Source organism: Schistocerca cancellata, chromosome 4 (assembly GCF_023864275.1).
Source record: "Schistocerca cancellata isolate TAMUIC-IGC-003103 chromosome 4, iqSchCanc2.1, whole genome shotgun sequence".
In the NCBI taxonomy this organism is placed as follows: domain Eukaryota; kingdom Metazoa; phylum Arthropoda; class Insecta; order Orthoptera; family Acrididae; genus Schistocerca; species Schistocerca cancellata.
The window spans coordinates 558,795,749-558,818,545 of NC_064629.1; the positions used below are offsets into that span (position 1 = coordinate 558,795,749).

The 22,797-nt window shown below is 43.8% G+C and overlaps 1 pseudogene; it reads left to right on the top strand.

Moving 5' to 3' along the window:
* The first annotated feature begins 20,495 nt into the window (after positions 1–20,495).
* On the top strand, positions 20,496–20,613 carry LOC126185933 (5S ribosomal RNA; annotated as a pseudogene).
* Positions 20,614–22,797: the final 2,184 nt, after the last annotated feature.

Genomic DNA, 22,797 nt, shown 5'->3' on the forward strand with positions numbered 1-22,797 from the left:
AGAGTTGAGGACGAGGACAATTGGCGCAATAACCGCGACAGTGGTAGAGGCCATGGTAACAACAACGGGTACCACAGCAACCACAACAATAATAACTATGGGAATAATGCATACCGCAATCTTGGCAGCAATAACAATAGTGGTTCGGGCCGTAATGACAATCGGTACAATGCAAATAATAACAGGAATGACGGAAACCAGTATCATAGTAGCGTGATACGGGCTTCGCAGAATAGTAATAACGCCAGATGGTGTGACCAGCCGCCTCAGCATTATCCGGGGAGCGTATCTGCTGGGACGACACAGGGAAACCATTAGCCGCGCCGGTGAGGGGCCGACCGGGCGTGGAGAAATTTTGGAGGCCCAATGACAGGGGAAAACCCAGGTGTCGTCGTTATGAAAATTCCGTATGGAATAATCAATGGCGGGAGAGCGTGCCAGTGTTAGGAGAAAGGAGTGCGCCCACAAGTAGTAGATCAGCTGTAGACACGGCAGCAGAAAATACATTCACTGTCAGTGAGAACAATTTAAGTAGTGTTCCGGAAATCGATTATAAAGTGGCAGCTGTAACACTCACAGCGGAACTGGAGATTGAGTTTAAGAATGATTCGCAACTGTTGAGAGAAGATCAGATGTCGGATAACACGTCCGTCATCGAGCGAGGGGATGCATAGAGGGATGAGGTCTGGTTAAGGCAGTTCGGTCGCTTATACGACGAACTAAGAGGTTATAGAGGCCTGTACGGGAGAAGTGTTTATGGGGAGCGCGGGCAGGATTTGCCGCGTCTCGTCCCACAGGAAGATGGTATTTGTGAAGCGATAGAAAGTTCTGGCCCTAACCGGCAGACTTTACCAGAAATAGTTGATGTTAATGGAGAGCGCGAGCAAGATTCGTCGTGTTTCGTCCCGCAGGAGTTGGATGATGAAGTAGTAACGGAAAGTTCTGGCCCTAACCGGCAGACCTTACCGAAAGTTATAGTGGTAGAAGTAGCCGACCCATCCGACGCAAACCTCCAGTTTAAACATTGCGAGTGTATTAAGGAGAAAGATTACGAAAATTTTAATAATAGCCGGACACGATTGGTAGAAAAGCACGTAGATTACAGCGTGTATGAGGTTAGAGCTGACGTTATGCGGTCAGACGGTAGCAGTGTGGGTTGCGCAGACACAGAGGAAGTAATTGCAGATACTACTGGGCACATTCCTTCAGGTAGATTGGCAGATGAGATCAATCTGACCAAAGAGGAATCAACGAAGGTGACAATTAGTGAATTGATAGCAAAGTAACACTCTGTAGTTGACGAGTTACAGGAAAGGGTTTCGGTATTGGAGGCGAAGCTACAGACTAAGCCTCAGGACAAACGTGTTGAAATTAAAACTGTATGTGAACAAAGGCGGAAAAAGCCCCCAGATAAGCCGGATTTAGGATCAAAGCCGGATGGTTTTTTCTGGAATGACCTGGATATATACGAGGATTTACTGTGGGAAAATAAAGAAACAGTCGAGGAAAAGTGTAGACAGATAGTAGTGTCTGTTAATATGCACGGCCTACAACTAAACGTGTTGATTGACACCGGTATCTTCGAAAATATTTGAGTTACTGAAAGACAGACCTGGTATCGTAGTTATGCCAGTAACAGGAGTGAAAATTATCGGTGCTACTGGGAAGGCCAGTAAACCCGTCACAAAACAGATTTTTGTCAACTTCGAGATATGTGGGGCACGATTTGAACAAGAGTTTGTCGTTGTGCCAGACTTGACTACGGACGTAATTATCGGGTTAGATTGGTTATTAAAGTACCGTGCAGTGATTAATTGCGAAAGCAAAACTTTGATATGTACGTCATAAATAAAACAATAGTAGTTAGTTTTGACAAGGCAGGAGATGGTGTGCATAGGCTATACCATCCTATACACATTGTTAACTGGCCGGATGCCATTGACGTAGGTATGAATTTGAACTACTGTAACGTGAGGCATCTCGGCATTGACAATAGTGTAGAAAGTGAATTGGAAACTATTGTAGGCGGTGTGTCAATCGTAAGACACGAACAAAGACGAGGCCTGTATGAAGTAATAATGAGGAATAAGAGTGTGTTTTCAGACAAACCGGGACTTGTGGAAGGATATAAATGCAAGTTGCATGTAATTCCGCACGAACCATTCTTCGCGAGACCGTATGCTATACCGTTGTCCAAAAAGGAAGCAGTGCAACGGGAGATAGATAAGATGATCGAATGGGGAGTGATTGAAATAAGTACGAGTCCATACAATAACGGTTTGGTCATTGTAGCAAAACGGGATGTGCGTATTGTGTTTGACGCACGCACGCTGAATAGGGTCGTTCAACGCGAAACAGACAGACCAGAGAGTATGGAGGAGATTTTGCAACGTTTTCATGACGTTAAGTTCATGACTAGCCTCGATCTGACGGCTAGTTACTGGCAAATATTGTTAGCCAATGCCACTTGGCATGACCATTGTGACCTGTTAGATGAAGTTTTTAGAGCATTGCGCCATGGCGGAATGACTCTAAAGCTACAGAAATGCGAATTTGTGAAGCAGGAACTGAAATTTTTAGGGCATGTAATTACCACTGCTAGTATTACGAAAGACCCAGAAAAACTAGAGGCAATAAGGAATTGTCCTCCACCCAAGTCTAGGAAATAGTTAAAAAGTTTTCTAGGGCTCACAGGATTTTACCGTAAATTTGTAAAAGGACAAGTGTTTAATGATGAAAATTTGAATAGCCTCTTACGCAAAAATGTTCCGTTTGTGTGGACTGACGGATATCACGCCGTTTTCGAGAGATTAAAAGACGAGTTGTTAAGATCTAACATACTACTTCACCCTGATTTATCGCTACCCTTCCATCTGGGAACGGATTCGTCGAATTATGGGGTGGGGGTAGAACTGTTCCAAGAAGTTGGTAAAGGAGAGGATAAAGAACACCGGACGATAGTGTTCGCGAGTCGAACTTTATCAAAAAGTGAGCGACACTACAAGATTTCTGAGATGGAGTGTCTCGCTATCGTGTGGGGATTCAAGAAGTTCAAGGGTTACCTATGGGACCGTAAGGTGATTATTCATACGGACCATAAGGCGCTCACTTAGCTGTACGATTGTAAACTACTTCACCAAAGACTGACTAGGTGGTCGCTGTATTTACAGCAATTCAACTATGACATCTGTTACGTAAAAGGGACCGACAATTGCGTAGCGGATGCTCTGTCGCGGTTTCCCGAGTCTAATCAAGATGTATTGAAAGATGAGTCAGATGGAGTGGTCAAATTATACTGTTTTAAAGAAGTTGAGGGACGTAAACTAGTAGTGAACATTTGTAAGAATCTACGTCGTCATCAGAACGAGGACGGTTGTTTTAATATGGTGAAAACCCGATATGACGAAAGGAGTCCAGAAGGAGAGAAATTGAGAAAGTATTACAATACGATCATATCTTGTACATACGTAAGGGTGAAGATAGTAATATTTAGCGGGTATGCTGGCCCACCAAATACGTCACGGAAATAATAGACTACTACCATTTGGTGTATGGTCACTGTGGACCAAAGAAATATACGGAAAAGCTGAGTTAAGTAGTGCATTTTAACAGCATGTTAAAACGCGTTACTGACAGAGTGAAAACTTGCGATTTATGTCAGAAGGTGAAAGTTACCAACTGTACGAGTCGTGGTCCTATGCAAAGTACAAGGCCTAACGACACCTTTGAATTACTGTGCGTGGACTTGTACGGACCTTTGCCCAAATCATCAGGAAACTTTGCCTGCATTTTAGTAGTGCTAGAAACTTTTTCCAAGTTCATCAAACTATACCTGATTAGGAAAGCTACAGCCAAAGCGGTTTATAGCAAGCTTGTAAACGATTATTTTGTTCATATTGGTAAGCCCAAGGCGATTCCATCAGACAATGGGGCACAATTTACTTCTAAGTTGTGGAATGAAGGCATGACAAGTAATGGGGTCGAAGTGATCCATATTTCAGCTTACTGTCCGGCTGTAAATCCCGCTGAGAGGTATATGCGCGAGCTAGGCCGACTTTGCCGTACCTATTGCCATCACAACCATAGGGCATGGGGCAAATATGTAGCAGAATTTGAGAGAATTATGAATACCTTGAGACATGAGTCCACGGGATTTTCTCCAGAGGAAATCCTGTTAGATGACAGAAGTAAAAGTTTAGTGGAAGAGATAATCAAATTCCCTCAACGGATTGACATTAGTATTGGTGTGAAAAAAGATCGTTTGCGAGAAATAATGAAGCTAAAAGCCGATGCTCGCATACGTCGTCATGACGCTAAAGCGCGTTTTGCTAAGTTTGCAGTCGGAGACTTTGTACTTGTAAAAGCTCATGAGAAATCGAGCGAGATAGACAATGAAATCTCTAAATTTAAGTTTGTTTATAATGGACCATATAAAGTCATTGGTATACCTCACACAAATGCTTATTGCTTAGAGTATCCAAGCTCTGGAAAGCTATTAGGTATACGGAATATTGTAGACTTGAAATTGTACCAACCAAAGATTGATTAGTACAACAGAATGGGTAATTTGTACAGTATGTAAATATAGAGTGTAAGATTTAAGGATTTGCTAGGCCGCCATGCTTTTGTCTGACCTAGAAGTCATTAAAGAAGTGACGGGAGCGTCACACAACACACCTGCTCCACTGCCCTCCTCCAGCCAGATTCTCCTCTGCCCGCGCTCCACGCGGCCGAGTTAACATTACCAAAGATCCTAAACACTTTGGTTCTCCACACGACCTATCGATGTATTCGTTCGATAGCATAGTTTTCCCTAGGCAAGACCCAGCGTAAAAATACAAATAGTATTTACAAAACAAACCAATTATACATCGACATAAATATATATATATATATATATATATATATATATATATATATATATATATATAGTAAAACAATTACAATATATAAAGACACAGAAATGTCATATCTTCAGGTAACAAAATAAGGAAAAAATTCATAGTACACCAGTTTCATTTGCATTTTTCCTTTCATGGAGATGTAACCCTTTCCTCCCTCTTTACCGACAGATTAACTTCGGTGAAGATTGCTTTTGCCAAATTTCCGTTAGGTACACGCGGTTTAATTTTTTACTGCCATTAAGGTCGATAAGTGAGGGGGAGGTTACAACAGAATGTTAGCCTTTTGCTCTGGCCCTCCAGATCATGAGACTTGTCGCCAACCGAAAATGTGTGCATATGGTGAAACGACGGGTGCAGCGCTATGACCCAGTGCCAAACACCAGAAATGAACTTTGGAACCAGGTGATTGCAGCATGGATGGCCTTACCAACGGACCAATTCGCGCCTTATACGTGTCGATTCGTAGTGTATGGAACAAGTTATCAGGGCACATGCTGAGCCGAGTTGACTGAAATGCTTATTTTCTGCAGAACATACTAATGTACATGTCCTGTGGATATAAACGTCCTATCTCCAATCGTTCAGTGTGTTCTGTTTTCTCCTGTATATGAGTGTAAATCCTATACAGCAAGGGCGGTATGCGTTGGGGAGACATCGCAGCACGTCCACATGCACCAACGACCACCTCGGGGTTTTCTAACACGCTGTTGGAGGAATGGAACGCCATACCAGAACTCCTTACTAACCTTGCGGCCATCGTAGGAGCACGCTGCAGAACGTGCACTGCCGTCTTTGGTGATTAAACTCTTTATTAAGAACCGTGTCCCACCGTTTGTAATGTCCAGGGCAGCGTCATGAATCGCAGTGACTTCAGTGTCATTATTGCCTTAGAATGAAGCGTAATTTCTGTTCGTCGGATTGCGTAGTTCTTTCAGTTACCTTCTGTACTATACTGTGGCAGCGTAATTTCTGTTCGTCGGATTGCGTAGTTCTTTCAGTTACCTCCTGTACTATACTGTGGCAGTTCTTTCTATATATCGCTCAAATTTCATCGAGCTATTTTACTTGCCAGTGACAAATCGTACGAAAGTTACTTTCTTCCTTGAATTTCGCACACCTGTGTATATGACACTTCGCCTCAGTTGCACCACACCATCAGCAAATCCCCTACAACCTCCAATATAGAAACAGCCCTCTGGCTTGGAGTGGCAGCGCCACTGAATACCAATAAAACATCAGTATTTTTTCACAACTCTCAACAATTCAGTCAAACAACTTTGCAGCACCTGGACTGCTATATATACGCTGTCCAAAAGAATTAGTGGAACATGATTTTGGGCGTCTGCCGTACTCCGTTGAGTAATAATTGAGGACTGGTTATGTTACTAAATTATACCTTTATGTTTCACGAATTAAGTTCACAACAAAACATCATTACACCCTCGATCATTTACATAAAAAGAGCTGAAATGTTCGACAGGTGTCGAATACAAAGTGGAAAGGATCATTCATCCCGTTACCCTGGGTACTTTTCATTGTACTTTCAGAATTTCAGTAGCGTATATGCCCTCCATGAGCGTTTCTCACTGCCTGGCACCTAATAGGCATGCTCCGTATAAGTCTACAGAGGCCTCCGTGTATTATCCGTTCCCATTCTTCAATAAGAACCCATGATAGTTGTTGGAGAAACTGTGGTTGAACAGGACGACTACGAACAAGTCGTCAAGCATGTCCCACATATGCACGATGGCGTTCAGGAATCACAGCCGCCCATTCAATTACTTCAACGTTCAGGCTTCGCAAGACATCCCTGCTGACGTCCGCCACATAGGCCCTGACATTAAAAGGAATTTAGGGCCACCACCGTATGCAGGATCTCTTCGATGTATTACCTGGCGGTAAGGTGACCATGGACAAGATCCGTATGGCTGTCAAAAATGAAGTCTCCGCAGCCGGCCGGTGTGGCCGTAGGCGCTTCAGTCTGGAATCTTGCTACCGCTGCGGTCACAGGTTTGAATCCTTCCTCGGGCATGGATGGGTGTGATGTCCTTAGGTTAGTTAAGTTTAAATAGTTCTAAGTTCTAGGGGACTGGTGACCTCAGAAGTTAAGTCCCATAGTGCTCAGAGCCATTTGAACCATTTGAAGTCTCCGCACAACGTCACAGGCCTTGGAAATCTGTCGATTTCCAGAACAACATTTGGCAGGTACCGCCCACCATTTTCTACGCACACGCACACGTCCATCACTTAGCGTCAGAGGATAAATAACATGTTTGGCCAGTGACGAAGTTGCGCGTTTACATGGGAACTGCAAAACGGAAAGCGAGCTGCAAGATGTTGTCGTGTCAAGAGAGGTACTCGAACAAGATGTCCGGATGCTAATCTCCATTCTCGTAACCAGCTCATTACAGTCTGGTCGGATACAGAGACTCCAACGATCCTTCTGAAATCGTCTTGCAGTGCTCTAGTGGTATCTATACGACGTCGCCACGTAGATATGGTTAGATATCGGTCTTCACGTGGGACTGTAATGCCTCAACGACCTTGTCTAACTCGCCATTTGTACTGACCTGTGTCCCTGTAGCGTGTACGCAACTTGTGGATAACACACGGAGAGGCTTTGCCATTTTGCACAACACGACCGAAAGTCCATCCTTTTTGGATCAAACAGACTGCCTTGCAACTTACACTTCATTATGATGTCGAATTACTTGTGCTTGGTTGAACACAATGTCCACAAATGACAAGTGCCACTTGTGTGCCTCACTAGAAATCAATGGGACATCGGTACTCACTTCCTTCTGAGCACTCACCTGACACTGTAACACATAACACAGCCGATAGTTGGCGAATGATTTTGATTATTGCCTGCATTAAAAGCGAAGATCTCAAACCAGGTAATAAGACCGCCCTTATCAAAATATTACTTAATATACCGGACGTTCATGCAAGTGTTCCCCTAATTCTCTTGAACAGTGTATCTACCTCTGTCGTTCTGTTCCAGAAAATTTCACGACAAACATTAGACTGTCCTCGTCCGTCCATATTATTGCCATTGGCTTTAATATCCGAAGCTCCACACAAGATGAAGTCAACGGATGGCGTCAGTTTCTTGTCTTGATCTCGGGAGACTAGTCCCTCTGCCGAATAAAACCCATTCCCAAGTAGCTTCACTACTGATGTAATTACGGTATTCTCCAGTTTTTTTGGATATGGAAATGTTAAGGCCCTCGGTCTGACTGAAAGTGAGTGTAACTCAATCTAAGCGTTAATCATGCATAACGAGTACCACAAACCTGACTCCACAATATCTCTTCCATATCAATCCAAGATTACAATCATGTCGGCTTGAATACCTATTCATAGTTTATCCATAGCACAACTTGAATCTACCTGAACACTTTCCAATACCCTTAAAATTTAATTGTTTTTCCCACAGAATACAGCGAAAAAATTACGCACCACGAAGGATTTATCCGAATGGGATGGAAATCAGTAGATGTGATGTGCATATACAGACAAGCAGATGATTACAGTATCAGAAAAATTGGATGATTTATTCAAGAGAAAGAGCTTCACAAATTGAGCAAGTCTATAACGCGTTGGTCCACCTATGGCACTTATGGAAGCCATTATTCATCTTCGCACTGGTTGGAAGAGTTGCTGGATATCCCCCACCCCCTCCTCCCAGGAATATCGTGCCAAATTCTGTCTAACCGGCGCGTTAGATCGTAAAAATCCCGAGTTTATTGGAGAGCCCTGCTCATAAAGCTTCGAATGTTTTTAATTGGGGGAGCTCCGGTGACCTTGCTGGCGAAGATAGGGATTGACAAGCGCGAAGACAAGCAGTAGGAATTCTCGCACTGTGTGGATGGACGTTTCTTGCTGAAATTTGAGCCCCGGTTGGCTTGCTGTGGAGGGCAACAGAGTCGTCGACGTACCTATGTGTTTGTGCCTGTCTGACGACTGCTCTGTCTTCTCGTTCTCTCGTCTCTCTTCCTTCTTGGCGCTGTGTTCAGCCACGGTTCACCCATTCCTGCCAACATGGTCGAATAGTGGCATCGTTTCTATTCAAGTGTCGCATGATTCGCCAATTACTCCAACTGGCTTCTTTGAGCTCAGCTACACGTCAACTCTCAAATGTAAACATCTGCGTATAAAGTTCACGCGTTTGTCTGCGTAGCATAGTTACTGTCAAACTGAGTACTCCACAGGATGAAATTCTCAAAGATTTTATTCCCTGGTATCAACACGTCCCCTATTTATTATCCTTGCCAGCTGCGCTGTGAAATTGCGCTGCAGCGTCACACATTCATCCATCGGCCGCCAAAGTTTACAGTTTTGCATATTCCGTCGATAGCTGTATGAATATTAATTTGTGACCAATTTGCATAACTCCTCCGTGGTGCGTTGCTTCTTTTTATCTTAGAGTGTAGTTACACGCCACCGGTAAGACAAAGATATTTCCGCTATGTACGGTACTCTATGTGAGAAGACGATGGAACTGGCGGCAGATATGCACTAAACTGAATCTAGTCCTATACATAAACTAAGTAAATACCGAAAGGCTATCCAGCAAGTTACAAGTTAAAATTTCTGGACGTTGAGGTCTGTGGGAAACATGAAGAGAAATGCGGATGCAGAGTATTTAGGAAACCACCAAACACCGAAAATTTCACGAAAACCGTGTATCAACACAACCCGGAACAAAAGAACTGGGAGAGTCATACATTAACAAATGAAGCACACTGAATCAGCGACACCGACTGCCTAGAGGGTGAACTTCGGAAGCTACCAACAACTTCGAGGGTAAATGGCTACACGAGGGTCCGATAAAGACCCGTATGGCAGCACGGGACTTTATGAAGACCACTCAGAAGTAACCGCCATGGAAAATCGCTCACCTACCACACATACATGATGTTAGTGATGTGGTGGGCAAGAGTCTACGACAAGAAGGAATAAAAACTATCTTCCACAGGAACACCAAAGTCAGAGACTCTCAGGGTGCCACTGAAGATTACGTGTATATGCTTTACACGCCAGGAGTATACGAGCTTAGCTGCAGTTGTGGACTGGCCTGTATTGGTAAGATTGTATGTCCTAACAACTCACGTACTGTGGAGCACGAGTGATCAGCAAGGCTTTTTTAGCATACTGAATCGGCGGTGGCAGAACATGCAAATTAGGGCGGTGTGTCCATACAAATTCAAACAAGTCAATGTTGTAACTAGGCAGCCACTTACCTCTAAGGAAAAATCAGGGAGGCTGTAGATACAGAAAAAAAGCTCTCCAAAATGACCAACATTTGCTAGATATTGCATGCCGGTGGGTAGAAAGGACTAGCTGAGCTGCTTTACCGCACGCCGTAAGCAGCACACTGGAGATCATAGGTACCATAGGCCACTACATAAGTAGCCCCACATCACGATGACAGCCTCTGCCGAATTTTCCGATGACAGTTAATAAAAATTCGTATCAAATTTCCATCTGAGACCCCTGCCCCTCGATTCAGTCACTGAGTCAAAACATAGTATGCAAAAACATGCGGCTGTTTGCAAAAAAAAAATGTAAATGAGTAACCTCAAGCCACACATCCATGTGTTGAAGTCCCTCGACTAGTAACAAATTTGCCAGAGCTTGTGCCTGGAATTTCTAGTAATCGAAAATTCCGCTTTCATAGCCGTCGCTCTATTCACCGCCACTGCAGCCGTCATCCCCGAATCGACTTATCACTGTCATCGCCGTCGTCGCCTTCAATATACCTTCGTTGGCCGCCGTAGCTGCTCCAGAAGAGAGTCACTGAGTCCATCAGTCTCCAATGCCGTCGCTGTCGCCGCTGCCTCTACTGATGCCAACGCCGCCACAGCTGCCGCCAGCATCTGCCTTGCAAACAGCGATACCAGCTCTGACGCATCCAACAATCCTCCGGACATCAATCCAGAAACAACACGGAGCCCACTATGATCGCCAAAGTAACATACACCACCATCTCAACTGTTTCAACCAATGTCACGTCATGGTCTTTCTCCAGTAATCTTCCTCCCTTCTCTGTCGTCTCCAATGTTTTAACGCCATCAGCAACCGATTTGGCAGTCTCATTGCCACCAGAATATGCAGCTCCAGCTCCAGCACTGTCACCAGCATTGCTATCTCCAATACTCCCAGCACCAGCTCCACCACCAGCATCGACAGCAGTAGCACCACCAAAACCACAATCACCACCACCACTTTCACCTCTACTGTTCCCAGAAGAAGCTCCACCAACAGCGTCGACAGCAGCTGCAGCAGCACTACCACCATAATCACTACCACAATCACAACCACCACCACTACCATTATCCACTGTAACACCACTGCATCGTCATTTGCTTCTACCACATAATATGCTGCCTATAATACATCCCCTATACCGACTCCATGCTCTACACAATCTCCTTCAAATCCACTGGCCTCCATCTATTAGAATAACTCTCCTACCACCTACACCACCCTTCTATTCGAACATGACACCAGTCTCTTCAACCCAAAAGCCCACAGTCAGCAAATTCAGAACATAAAACCAGAGTAACAAATATTCTAAACTACCCCAGAAAAGCAGTTCCCATAAAAACCACTAGTACTTCTATTCCTACCTACTCTGACAGCTTCCCGACCTTAGCCCCCATGCCTCCATCAACCTCTTGTCCTCACTTCCTGCCCTAAAATAATCTCATACCTCCCCACCTGTGAACTTTCACTGCCATGGTGAAAGTTTTGGATCATGAGAAAACGATGAACTAGGTATTGCAGGAAATTAACTCTGAGACCATCTGGAAATACACACTGTCATATGTATGTGCGCAACTACTATAGGAGATTAGCGTTTAATGACCCATCGACAATGATGTCATTAGAGATGGACCACAAGCATGGATTAGGGAAGTAAGGAGAAGGAAATAGGCTCTGCCTTTTCGGAGGAACCATCCTGGCATTTTCTCTAAGCGATTTAGGGAAATCGCAAGAAACCTAAATCAAGATCGCTGGAGGTGCGTTTGAACAGTCGTCCCAAATGCGAGTCCAGTGTGCTTCCTCGCTCAGTGCAGCAACCCCAGCCACGTACAAGCAGTCCAACTACTCACCGAATCTGCACCCACCACTGACCATCTCATTCATAATGGGACGTTCATATATTTCCGACGACATAAAGTAGAGCCCTCTCGCTCCCAACCCCAAGACATCAACTGCTTACACTGCCCACAATACGACAATTGCCCGCCAGTTTTCTCTGCCTCGTGATGACTGGGTGTTCTGTGATGTCCTTAGATTAGTTAGGTTTAAGTAGTTCTAAGTTCTAGGGGACTGATGACCATAGATGTTAAGTCCCATAGTGCTCAGAGCCATTTGAACCATTTGAACAATTGCCCCTCCCTCATTCTCCTCTCCACCTGACCTCATTGCAAATCAAAACACCTCTACAAGGATTTTCCTAGTTTAAAATCTCCTTCCACCTGTAACACTTGCAACGAACCACATCCTACATATTTCTACAACTGCCAATCCGAACCACTTCCTGCAAAACATGAAGCAACCGTTCCCATCTGTCTCGTACATACGCCAGTGTCCAACCAAGTATCTCCCTGCATCATGCTCTGGCAGCAGAAAGCATCTGCTTTTTCCATATTCCTCCAAAACATACACCGTTTTCAACGTCCTCACGCTCTCCAATAAATTTTCCTAGCAGCCAGATCTATTTTCCATCGTGATGTAACTGTCACCTACTCTCACAACCAAGTTCACTTTATCTTCAACGGACTGCTCCATCCTACCTTCTTAAACTCTCCCAATGCGACGCGGAAATTTGAAATTTGGCTCAAAGTGCCTACATTGTTCCTCTGTAATAGTGCGAAAGGGTGGCACCCTCCGACTTCACCCTCGGGCTCGGGACAATTCAAGCTGCAAGGTGTCGACGCATGCGAAAAAAGACAGAGCTAAGAAGTTCATGTGAGCTGTAAGGTGGGTTAATGATATTACATTGGAACCAAATTTCACCAAAATTCTGCCCACCGCCACCACGCAGATGTCAAACGATGGGACGGTTACCATACCCCCTCTTACCCACATTTCATCCTTTAGTTTTACGCCTCTGCTATGGTGGTCAGAACCGCGACGATCAGTGTTGATAATATGCAGGTTTCTTATGAGTGGCCGAGGTAAACGTTCCAAACACGCCATCTCTCCGAATCAACATAAAAACTCATCGGGAGGTGGCATAAAGGGCATCAATGAAACCATCCGTTCCCTATGGGCGTTCATATTCACACAATTTGCTCTCGGGAACGACGGTTTGTTGTTCGATGCACACACGACGGCGTTCTTGATAAAATTTGACCCTGCTGATACCCCCTGCCGATTCAGTCCTATTGTAAAGACATCGCGGGGCTACAGCCGCATTGAACGTGATCTCACTCCTTTAGACTGTAGCGTGACCACTAGTTTTGCTTTGGCGTACAGGGCTGAACAACTAGGTACCGTTCAAAACCATTCGATAAAATCTGAGCATGATACGAAGAAGGAAATGATGTTTATGAATTTTGATTCCTCCTTTTTCGTGCCCTACTGTCACGTGTGCACCGAAGGGATCGACATTGACACACACATAAATGAAATGACAAAAGGTTCTTCTCTAGCAACCTGCAGTTTGGCAACATCCTTGGTGCCACACGAACGCCTTTCTTGGGCACTTTAAAAGATATCCCTGTACAGCAATACTCATCCACCGGTTCCTAATCGTAGATGGGACAGGCAACCCAATCCGGCCGGCCGATAGAGGTCGGGAGATGGATGTCTCTGTACAGAGACGTTTTTTAAGTGTCCACCAAAGGTGCGCGTGTGGCAGAGATGGCGTTGCCGAACTTGGCGGTTTTAGAGGAAACGTTTGCCGTTTTATTCACGTGAGTTCCAATGCCGCATCCCCCCAGTATACAGACCACCGGAGGGCATGAAAAAGGAGGGATGAAAAATAATAAACATAATTTTCTGCTTCGGATCACGTTCAGATTTTATCGAATGATTTTGAGCGGTACATAGTGGTTCAGCCCTGGGTACCAGAGCAAAACTTGCGGTCACGATACACTCCAAAGGGGTGAGATCATGTTCAGTGGGTTTGCAGCAGTCCCGCGATGTCTGTAGAAAACGATTTAACTGTCCGGTAGTGGGAGGCAGGGGGGAAGAACGTCGGCCCGTGGTACATCGCACAGCAAACTATAATTTTCGAGCGCGAAATGTGTGAAAATAAACGCCTGTAGAGAAGGGATGGTTCCATTGACGCCCTTTATGCCACCTCCTGAGGCGTTTGCGTGTCGATTTTGAGCCGTGGTGTATACGAAATGTTTCCTTCTGCCACCCATAAGGTACCCGCGTGATTTCACCACTGGTCTTCACGGTTATGACCCCCGTCGCAGGGACGTCAAACTAAAGGATAAAATGTGGGTAATAGGGGGTGTAACAATCTTCCTATAGTCTGACACGTGCGCGGTGGCGCTGGGCAGAATTTTTGTAAAATTTAATTCGAATGTACCATCATTAATCCACCTTACAGTTCACATGAACTTCTGAGCTCTGGCCTCTTCGAGGGCGACGCCGCAGGGCGCCACGCTTTTGCACCTTACAGAGGAAGGTTATAGGCACTTTCAGCCAAATTCAAAACTTCTGCGTCGCAATGAGAGACAATTACAAGGTTTCAAAAGTGACCCTTTAATTGTGTTGCTCATTGTATAGAGTGTGTAGAAAATAAAGGTCATAAGAAGGTCAGGTTAGGTGATGTCGGATCGAGCTTAAGTTCCCAGTTAACTATTCGTCGGATATGTAGCTTATCGTGAGCGTTTTTGTGCCCACGACAATCATTCGTAACATATAATCAGTTGTACGGTGGATGAACCAAACGCTTGTTCATGGATATCAACCTGATTTGGATGCTGGAGGGAGAAAGTGTCAGGTTTTATTATAAAGAATGTGAACTGAAAAAAGAAGAACTTTTAAAATTTGATTTCTTTTCCAGCACTGTATTCATCCATAATTGCAGATCTACTTGTTAGAGTGAAAGGCATCCATGCTTTCCGTACATTAGCAGTATTTAAAAACGTGACCTTAGATTTCTATATGGAAAACGCTATACCTTAAGTGTCAGGTTACTATTATGAAGCGTAGTTTTTTCAACTGTCCATCTTTACCCGTTAATCGTCACAGAACGAAACCAACCGTGTATAAGGACTGAAAGTTTGAATGTTAAGATTAAACAATCATCTTGAACTATTTAACCAATAACTGCGCTCTATAGCATAACAGCTATTACCTGGTGACTCTTAGGTTTAACACCCACACTTTAGCTCGCTCGTCGGTGATTGGATACCGTTTTGCGATCGTAGCTCCAGAGCAGTACATTTGCGACTAATAATTTCCTAGCAAATTTGAACAGTCTGACGTCTCTTGCCCCACTGTTGCCTTAATATCAAGTTTTCCCTGTGTCCTTTATACTACGCCATTGTCTATCATGAACGGCAATGGTCTCATCACACTTCCTCTGGTATGCCGAACTTACTCCTATGTCTGCGGATGATCAAGGATGATGAACTCAGTTTTGTCTGTCAAGAATTTTTCAGACCAGTCACGAAACTGGCTACATATGACATATTACAATATTTTAAATAGTATAGTGTAGTACGGTATTGAATCGAAAGACATATACACTGTTGATCATCTAAACTGCCCCATCATGAAGGTGGGATACAACAAGCAACTAATTGGTATGAAGTGCACTGCATGCTTCGATATGGAAACGATGAGCATTTCAGGGTAAACGCACAGATTAGATACGAATAAACAGATCTAAATTATATTCGTAGAGAAGGCTTATACAACGCGTACCTCGTTAAGAAAGCGTATTTGAATATTGGTTATTTGTGATAAGTTCGTGTTAGTCTCCGCATGATGGAGAAACTTCAGCCTGCACTTGTCGAAATTCGACAGTGGCAGAATCGTGGCCTAACGTGACTGCAGTATATCGTTAGTTGATGCACTGCCTGACATACAAACCGTACAGTAACATTCTCTGAGGAAAGTTGTAATATTTACCAATCGGGACTATGGCGCCAAGGCTGTTTAAAACGTTTACAGACCGTATTTCCTATAATAAAGTATTAAATAACACCAATATCTAATAAAAATACGCGATCTGAAAACACAAACAATATAACCAAAAGGCAAACAAATTGAGCGTAAAACATGTTAGGAAGAAAGTAAGGAAGAAGGTATTTTGATAATGTCATTGTGATGTAGCACTTAAACTCATATTTTTCGCAATGCGAAACGAAAACATCTCCCGTTTTACACACATCACAACAAAAGGCGATGACAGAGATGAAACTTCTCCAAAGAAGACGGAGTCGATATCTCGAAGTTAACAATTTGATAAAATTATTTATCATTTATTGAGCACAAACAACAAATGTATGTTGTTTGTCGTATTTGTGATGAATTTAAATTGTCACCACAAGCGTGTAATACAATTCGTGATACCTCAATTTTTCTCAGTTATGGAGAAAGTTCATACATTTTTGGGGCAAGTTGGTACATTTTAAGTTTTTGAAGCACAATTTCGACCACCTCTACTTTTAAATTTTTAAATTATCCACAATATTGATGATGTCATACACTATGTGATCAAAAGTATACGGACACCCCCAAAAACATACGTTTTTCATATTACGTGCATTGTGCAGCCAGCTACTGCCAGGGACTCAATATCAGCGACCTCAGTAGTCATTAGACATCGTGAGAGAGCAGAATGAGGCGCTCCGCAGAACTCACGGACTTCGAATGTGTGTTACTTGTGTCATACGTCTGTAGGCGAGGTTACCACACTCTTAAACATCCCTAGGTTCACTGTTTCCGATTTCATATTGAAGTGGAAACGTGAAAAGACACATACAGCACAAAATCGTACAGGCCGACCTCGTCTGTTGACTGACAGAGACCGCCGACAGTTGAAGACGCTCGTAATATGTAATAGGCAGACTTCTATCAAGACCATCACATAGGAATTCCAAACTGCATTAGGATACACTGCAAGTACTATGAAAGTTAGGCTAGAGGTGAGAAAACTTGGATTTCAGGGTCGAGCAGTTGCTCATAAGCCACACATCACGCCGGTAAATGCCAAACGGCGCCTCTCTTGGTGTAAGAAGAGTAAAAATTGGACGACTGAACAGTGGAAAGACGTTGTGTGCAGTGACGAATCACGGTACACAATGTGGCGGTCCGATGGCAGGGTGTGGGTATGGCGAATGCCTGGTGAACGTCATCTGCCAGCGTGTGTAGTGCCAAAAATAAAATTCGGAGGCGGAGGTGTTATGGTGTGGTCGTGTTTTTCGTGGAGGATGCTTGCACCCCTTGTTGTTTTGCGTGGCACTATCACAGGGCAGGTCTACATTGATGTTTTAAGCACCTTCTTGCTTCCCACTGTTGAAGAGCAATTTGGGGATGGCGATTGGATCTTTCAACACGATCGAGCACCTGTTCATAATGCACGACCTGTGGCTGAGTGCTTACACGACAATAACATCCCTGAAATGGACTGGCCTGCACAGAGTCCTGAGCTGAATCCTATAGGAAACCTTTGGCATCTTTTGGAACGCCGTGCCAGGCCTCACCGACCGACATCTATACCTCTCCTCAGTGCAGCACTCCGTGATGGACGGGCTGCTATTCCCCAAGAAACCTCCCAGCACCTGATTGAACGTATGCCTGCGAGAGTGGAAGCTGTCATCAAGGCTAAGGGTTGACCAATACCACATCGAACTCCAGCATTACCGACGGAGGGCGCCACTTACCTACAAAGTCACTTTCAGTCAGGTGTCCGGATGCTTTTCATCACATAGTGTATGTTCAAGCTCATTGACCTGATGTGGTTCCATCAGGGGTCGAAGTCACTGATGACATCGTATCAAAAGTGGCCTCACCAGGTCAAGAAGCCAGGAACTCTAGACCCGAACCCAGGGTTTACGTATGTGTGGACGGATTGGTGAGCAGGTTAGTGGGTGCCGATTGTCGTTTGCTGTTCCCTTCCCAGCCCTCACCAATGGGTTGGATCTACAGGTCTAACATTCATGGTTATGGGCCGAAGTAAGATTAAAACACTAAACTTTAAAAACTGGTGAGATTCACCAAAATTTTAGAACACATTCAAAAGAACATTATGTTAGATAATAATCTAAATATGTGAAGTACTAAGGAAATTCAATATTAAATGCCTCTAAAAATTATGAAAAAATGTACGTCGTTGCTGAATGTAGTCTGAGACTATTTTAATGAAAATATATAGCTTTATTGTAATGTTGAAATAAATGTTAGATACAAAAATGGCCTCTAACTAACGACATATCGCGTTGTCGTCATGTATCACAAAAACACTGGAGCGAATGGTAAAAATGAGACTGTAATGGTGGCATGAAAACAGTAATTTGATGCCTCGGTGTGAATATGGATTCAGAAACAGAGAAGGAACTATGGAAAATCTGTATTCGATTCCTATGGATATCACATCTGCCTTTCAAACAAAACAAACGGTCGTCGCTGCTTTTCTTGACGTTAACGGACTTATGATCACGTACTTACAGCGATTCTCTTGGAGAAGCTGGTGGAATTCGTAATTCCTTCAACGATTAATTATGGTATCAGTAACCTGGATGCTCAAAGAACAAACTACGTCAGATTCAAAAACAGCTTGGTCGGACCTTTCAATTAGGTTGCAATTTTAAGCCCCCTCTTCTAAACTCTGTATACACATTATTTAGAAAGCGCAGTCACTCCTCCCACTAAAATATTGCTGTATGTGAACGATATATGTGGTTACTCCACTGCCGATCCCCATCTTCGTGCGAAAACGGCATTACTCACTCTCGTTGAATGGCTGTCTACTAAAGGCCTGGAGATTTCTGCTGAGAAGCAGTGATCACCCCTTTTTCAAATTGGCTACTGTTCCCACTGATGGTCATGCTACGTGTACAAAGTGAGCTTTGCAGACAAAATCTCATGTTCGATTCCTAGGAATGATGTTTCACTCTAGGTTAAGATGGGCGCCTCACATTAGCACTGCTGTTGCTAAGTGTGAAGTAGAATTAAATGTAATTCGCTCACTAGCCCGTGTGTCGTGGGGAGGGCTTCAGAGCACCTAATTAGTGACGTACGGAGGGATTACTCAATGTCGACTACATTTTGGCTGTCTATTCTATCAACGGGCATTTAAGATTTGTATCTCCAAATTAGATACTCTTAAATACAGATTCATCCATACATGTCTTGAAGTCATGCGTTCGACGCCCTTAACCACCCTTTTAGTGGAGCAAGGGGCTGCCCTTAAGCGTCAGACGCCAGACGTTGTCAGGTTAATTTTACGTTCAGAGCATTACCTTCATGGACAGTTCTGTCCATTAAAGTGGAGGCTACATTTACCGATTATGGACTGCCTCGTATAAAAGAAATGAACTTCAGGACGTCTGTACCAGCTTTGACAGTTGGTCTCCCATCATACGTTCGTTTCGATGTTCTTTGCATTTACCTTTACTTGAATATGATCTCGACATACTTAGCTTCCAGATTTCCGTCTGTTATCTTCATACGACAATCTCGGACAGTGTTGATGTCAACTGCAGCTTTAATCTTCTCCCTGAAGCTCACTAGCCTGGTTATCCACGTACAGAGAGACAATTATTGAACCATATGAAAAAAACGAAAATTAGTTACAAATTACGGCGTGCACACACTTTATTCAACATGTAAACGTCACTTCAGATATTCGTATTTACATCATGACATGTTCGATATGCCTGCCATCATTGACGATGATGTGGCGCTGACGAATAGCCAAATTCCGCAAGACCCGCTGAAGTGTCGGAACATCGATGCTGTCGATGACCATCTGAATGGCTCTTTTCAGCTCAGCAATGGTTTTTGTATTATTGCTGTACACATTGCCTTTACTACTGAGCCACAGAAAGGAGTCACATATGTTCAGATCCGGAGAATATGTCGGCCAATCGAGGCCCTTGCCTGTGGCCTCTGGGTACAACAGAGCCTGAATGCGGTCCCCAAAGTGCTCCTCTAGGATATCAAACACTCTCCTGCTGCGATGGGGTCGAGCTCCGTCTTGCATGAACAACATCTTGTCGAAATCAGAGTCACTTTGGATAATGGGGATGAAATCATATTCCAAAATTCTCACGTACCGTTAGGTAGTCACCGTGCCATCAAGAAATATCGCACAGATTATTCCGTGACTGGACATTGCACACCACACAGTAACCCGTTGAGGGTGAAGAGACTTCTCGATCCTGAACTGCGGATTCTCAATCTCCCAAATTCGCCAATTTTCCTTATTGACTAACCCATCCAAATGAAAGGGACTTCGTCGCTAAACCAAACCACACAACGCATGCTAATTCCTATTATGCCCCGCGGGCAACCGTGCAGTTTGAACGTCCTAACGCAAACCGTTCAGGAGTTACGACGATTTTATTTCATACAGTTCAATAATTGTCACCCTGTATTGATACCGGCAACGGCCTTGTCGCAGGGGCTACACCGGTTCCCGTCAGATCACCGAAGTTAAGCGCTGTTGGGCGTGGCCGGCACTTGGATGGGTGACCATTCGGGCCGCCATGCACTGTTGCCATTTTTCGGGGTGCACTCAGCCTCGTAATGCCAACTGAGGAGCTACTCGACCGAGCAGAAGAGGCTCCGGTCAAAGAAAACCATCATAACGACCGGCAGAGCTGTGTGCTGACCACACGCACCTCCTATCCGCATCCCCTGCTGAGGATGACACGGCGATCGGATGGTCCCGATGAGCCACTTGTGGCCTGAAGACGGAGTTCTGTATTGATAGCGATGGATCTAAAATTTCACAAGAAGAGTATACTTGATGTGCTTTTCTATGCTCTCAACTTTAAATCCACAAATTCTTAAAATTGCCTAAAAGCGATTCTATTTTTACGGCGGAGACAGTGGCACGTTTGGAAGAACTCAATTTCGTGATTTCAACTCCCTTTCCAAAGGTATTAATCGTTTCCGACTCCCAGAGCGTCCTTAAAAATATTCAACACCGGAGTTGGAATAAAACAACCAACCGTTAGGAATACGTTCACAGTATACAGAGGGAGTAGATCATCCATTTGCTGTGGGTACATTCCCACTCTGTCACAGCTATAATGTAGAAGTTGGTGTATTAGGGAAGCACGCTGTCTCTACAGACACTGTTCGTTATTTGAAATTACCGTATGCACACTACTTACATGAGGTCAAGAGTCGCCATGCAGATTTGCACCAGAACAATAGGTAGCCTCATCGTGGGGTTGAAATGAGCTGGTTGGTATTATCTTAGAGTCGTGTCTCATAGCACAACAGACTAAAGAGATATTTGAAAAAGTGCGAGAAAATTTTATGTGAACTTTATAAGGAAATCAGGCACAAGTACATAACAGCGATCTCAGAAAGGTACCAGTTAGTTGAATGTAGTCAATTACAGTCATTGGAAAAGGAATGGACAAGGTACAGGGACACAGTACTAGAAGTGGCTAAAGAATGTCTTGGAACAGTAGTGTGTAAAAGTAGGATGAAGCAAACAGCTTGGTGGAATGATACAGTCAAGGCAGCCTGTAAAAGGAAAAAGAAGGCGTATCAAAAATGGCTACATACCAGAACCCAGGTAGACAGAGAAAGTTATGTTGAAGAAAGAAACAAAGCCAAACAGATAATTGCAGCATCCAAGAAGAAATCATGGGAAGACTTTGGAAACAGGTTGGAGACTATGGGTCAAGCTGCTGGAAAACCATTCTGGAGTGTAATTACCAGTCTTCGAAAGGGAGGTAAGAAGGAAATGACAAGTATTTTGGACAGGTCAGGAAAACTGCTGGTGAATCCTGTGGATGCCTTGGGCAGATGGAGGGAGTATTTTGAAGAGTTGCTCAATGTAGGTGAAAATGCAATCAGTAATGTTTCAGATTTCGAGGTAGAATGGGATAGGAATGATGATGGAAATAGGATCACATTTGAGGAAGTGGAAAAATGGTCAATAGATTGCAGTGCAATAAAGCGGCTGGGGTGGATGAAATTAAGTCGGAACTCATCAAATACAGTGGAATGTCAGGTCTTAAATGGCTACACAGGATAATTGAAATGGCCTGGGAGTCGGGACAGGTTCCATCAGACTGGACAAAAGCAGTAATCACACCAATCTTTAAACATGGAAACAGAAAAGATTGTAACAACTACAGAGGTATCTCTTTAATCAGCGTTGTGGGTAAAATCTTCTCAGGTATTGTTGAAAAGAAAGTGCGAGTATTAGTTGAGGACCAATTGGATGAAAATCAGTGTGGGTTTAGGCCTCTTAGAGGTTGTCAGGACCAGATCTTTAGCTTACGGCAAATAATGGAGAAGTGTTATGAGTGGAACAGGGAATTGTATCTATGCTTTATAGAGCTAGAAAAGGCATATGACCGGGTTCCTAGGAGGAAGTTATTGTCTGTTCTACAAGATTATGGAACAGGAGGCAAACTTTTGCAAGCAATTAAAGGTCTTTACATGGATAGTCAGGCAGCAGTTAGAGTTGACGGTAAATTGAGTTCATGGTTTAGAGTAGTTTCAGGGGTAAGACAAGGCTGCAACCTGTCTCCACTGCTGTTCATATTATTTATGGATCATATGTTGAAAACAATAGACTGGCTGGGTGAAATTAAGATATGTGAACCCAAAATAAGCAGTCTTGCATATGCGGATGACAGTTGTGATGGCAGATTCGATTGAAAGTTTGCAAAGTAATATTTCGGAGCTAGATCAGAAATGTAAGGACTATGGTATG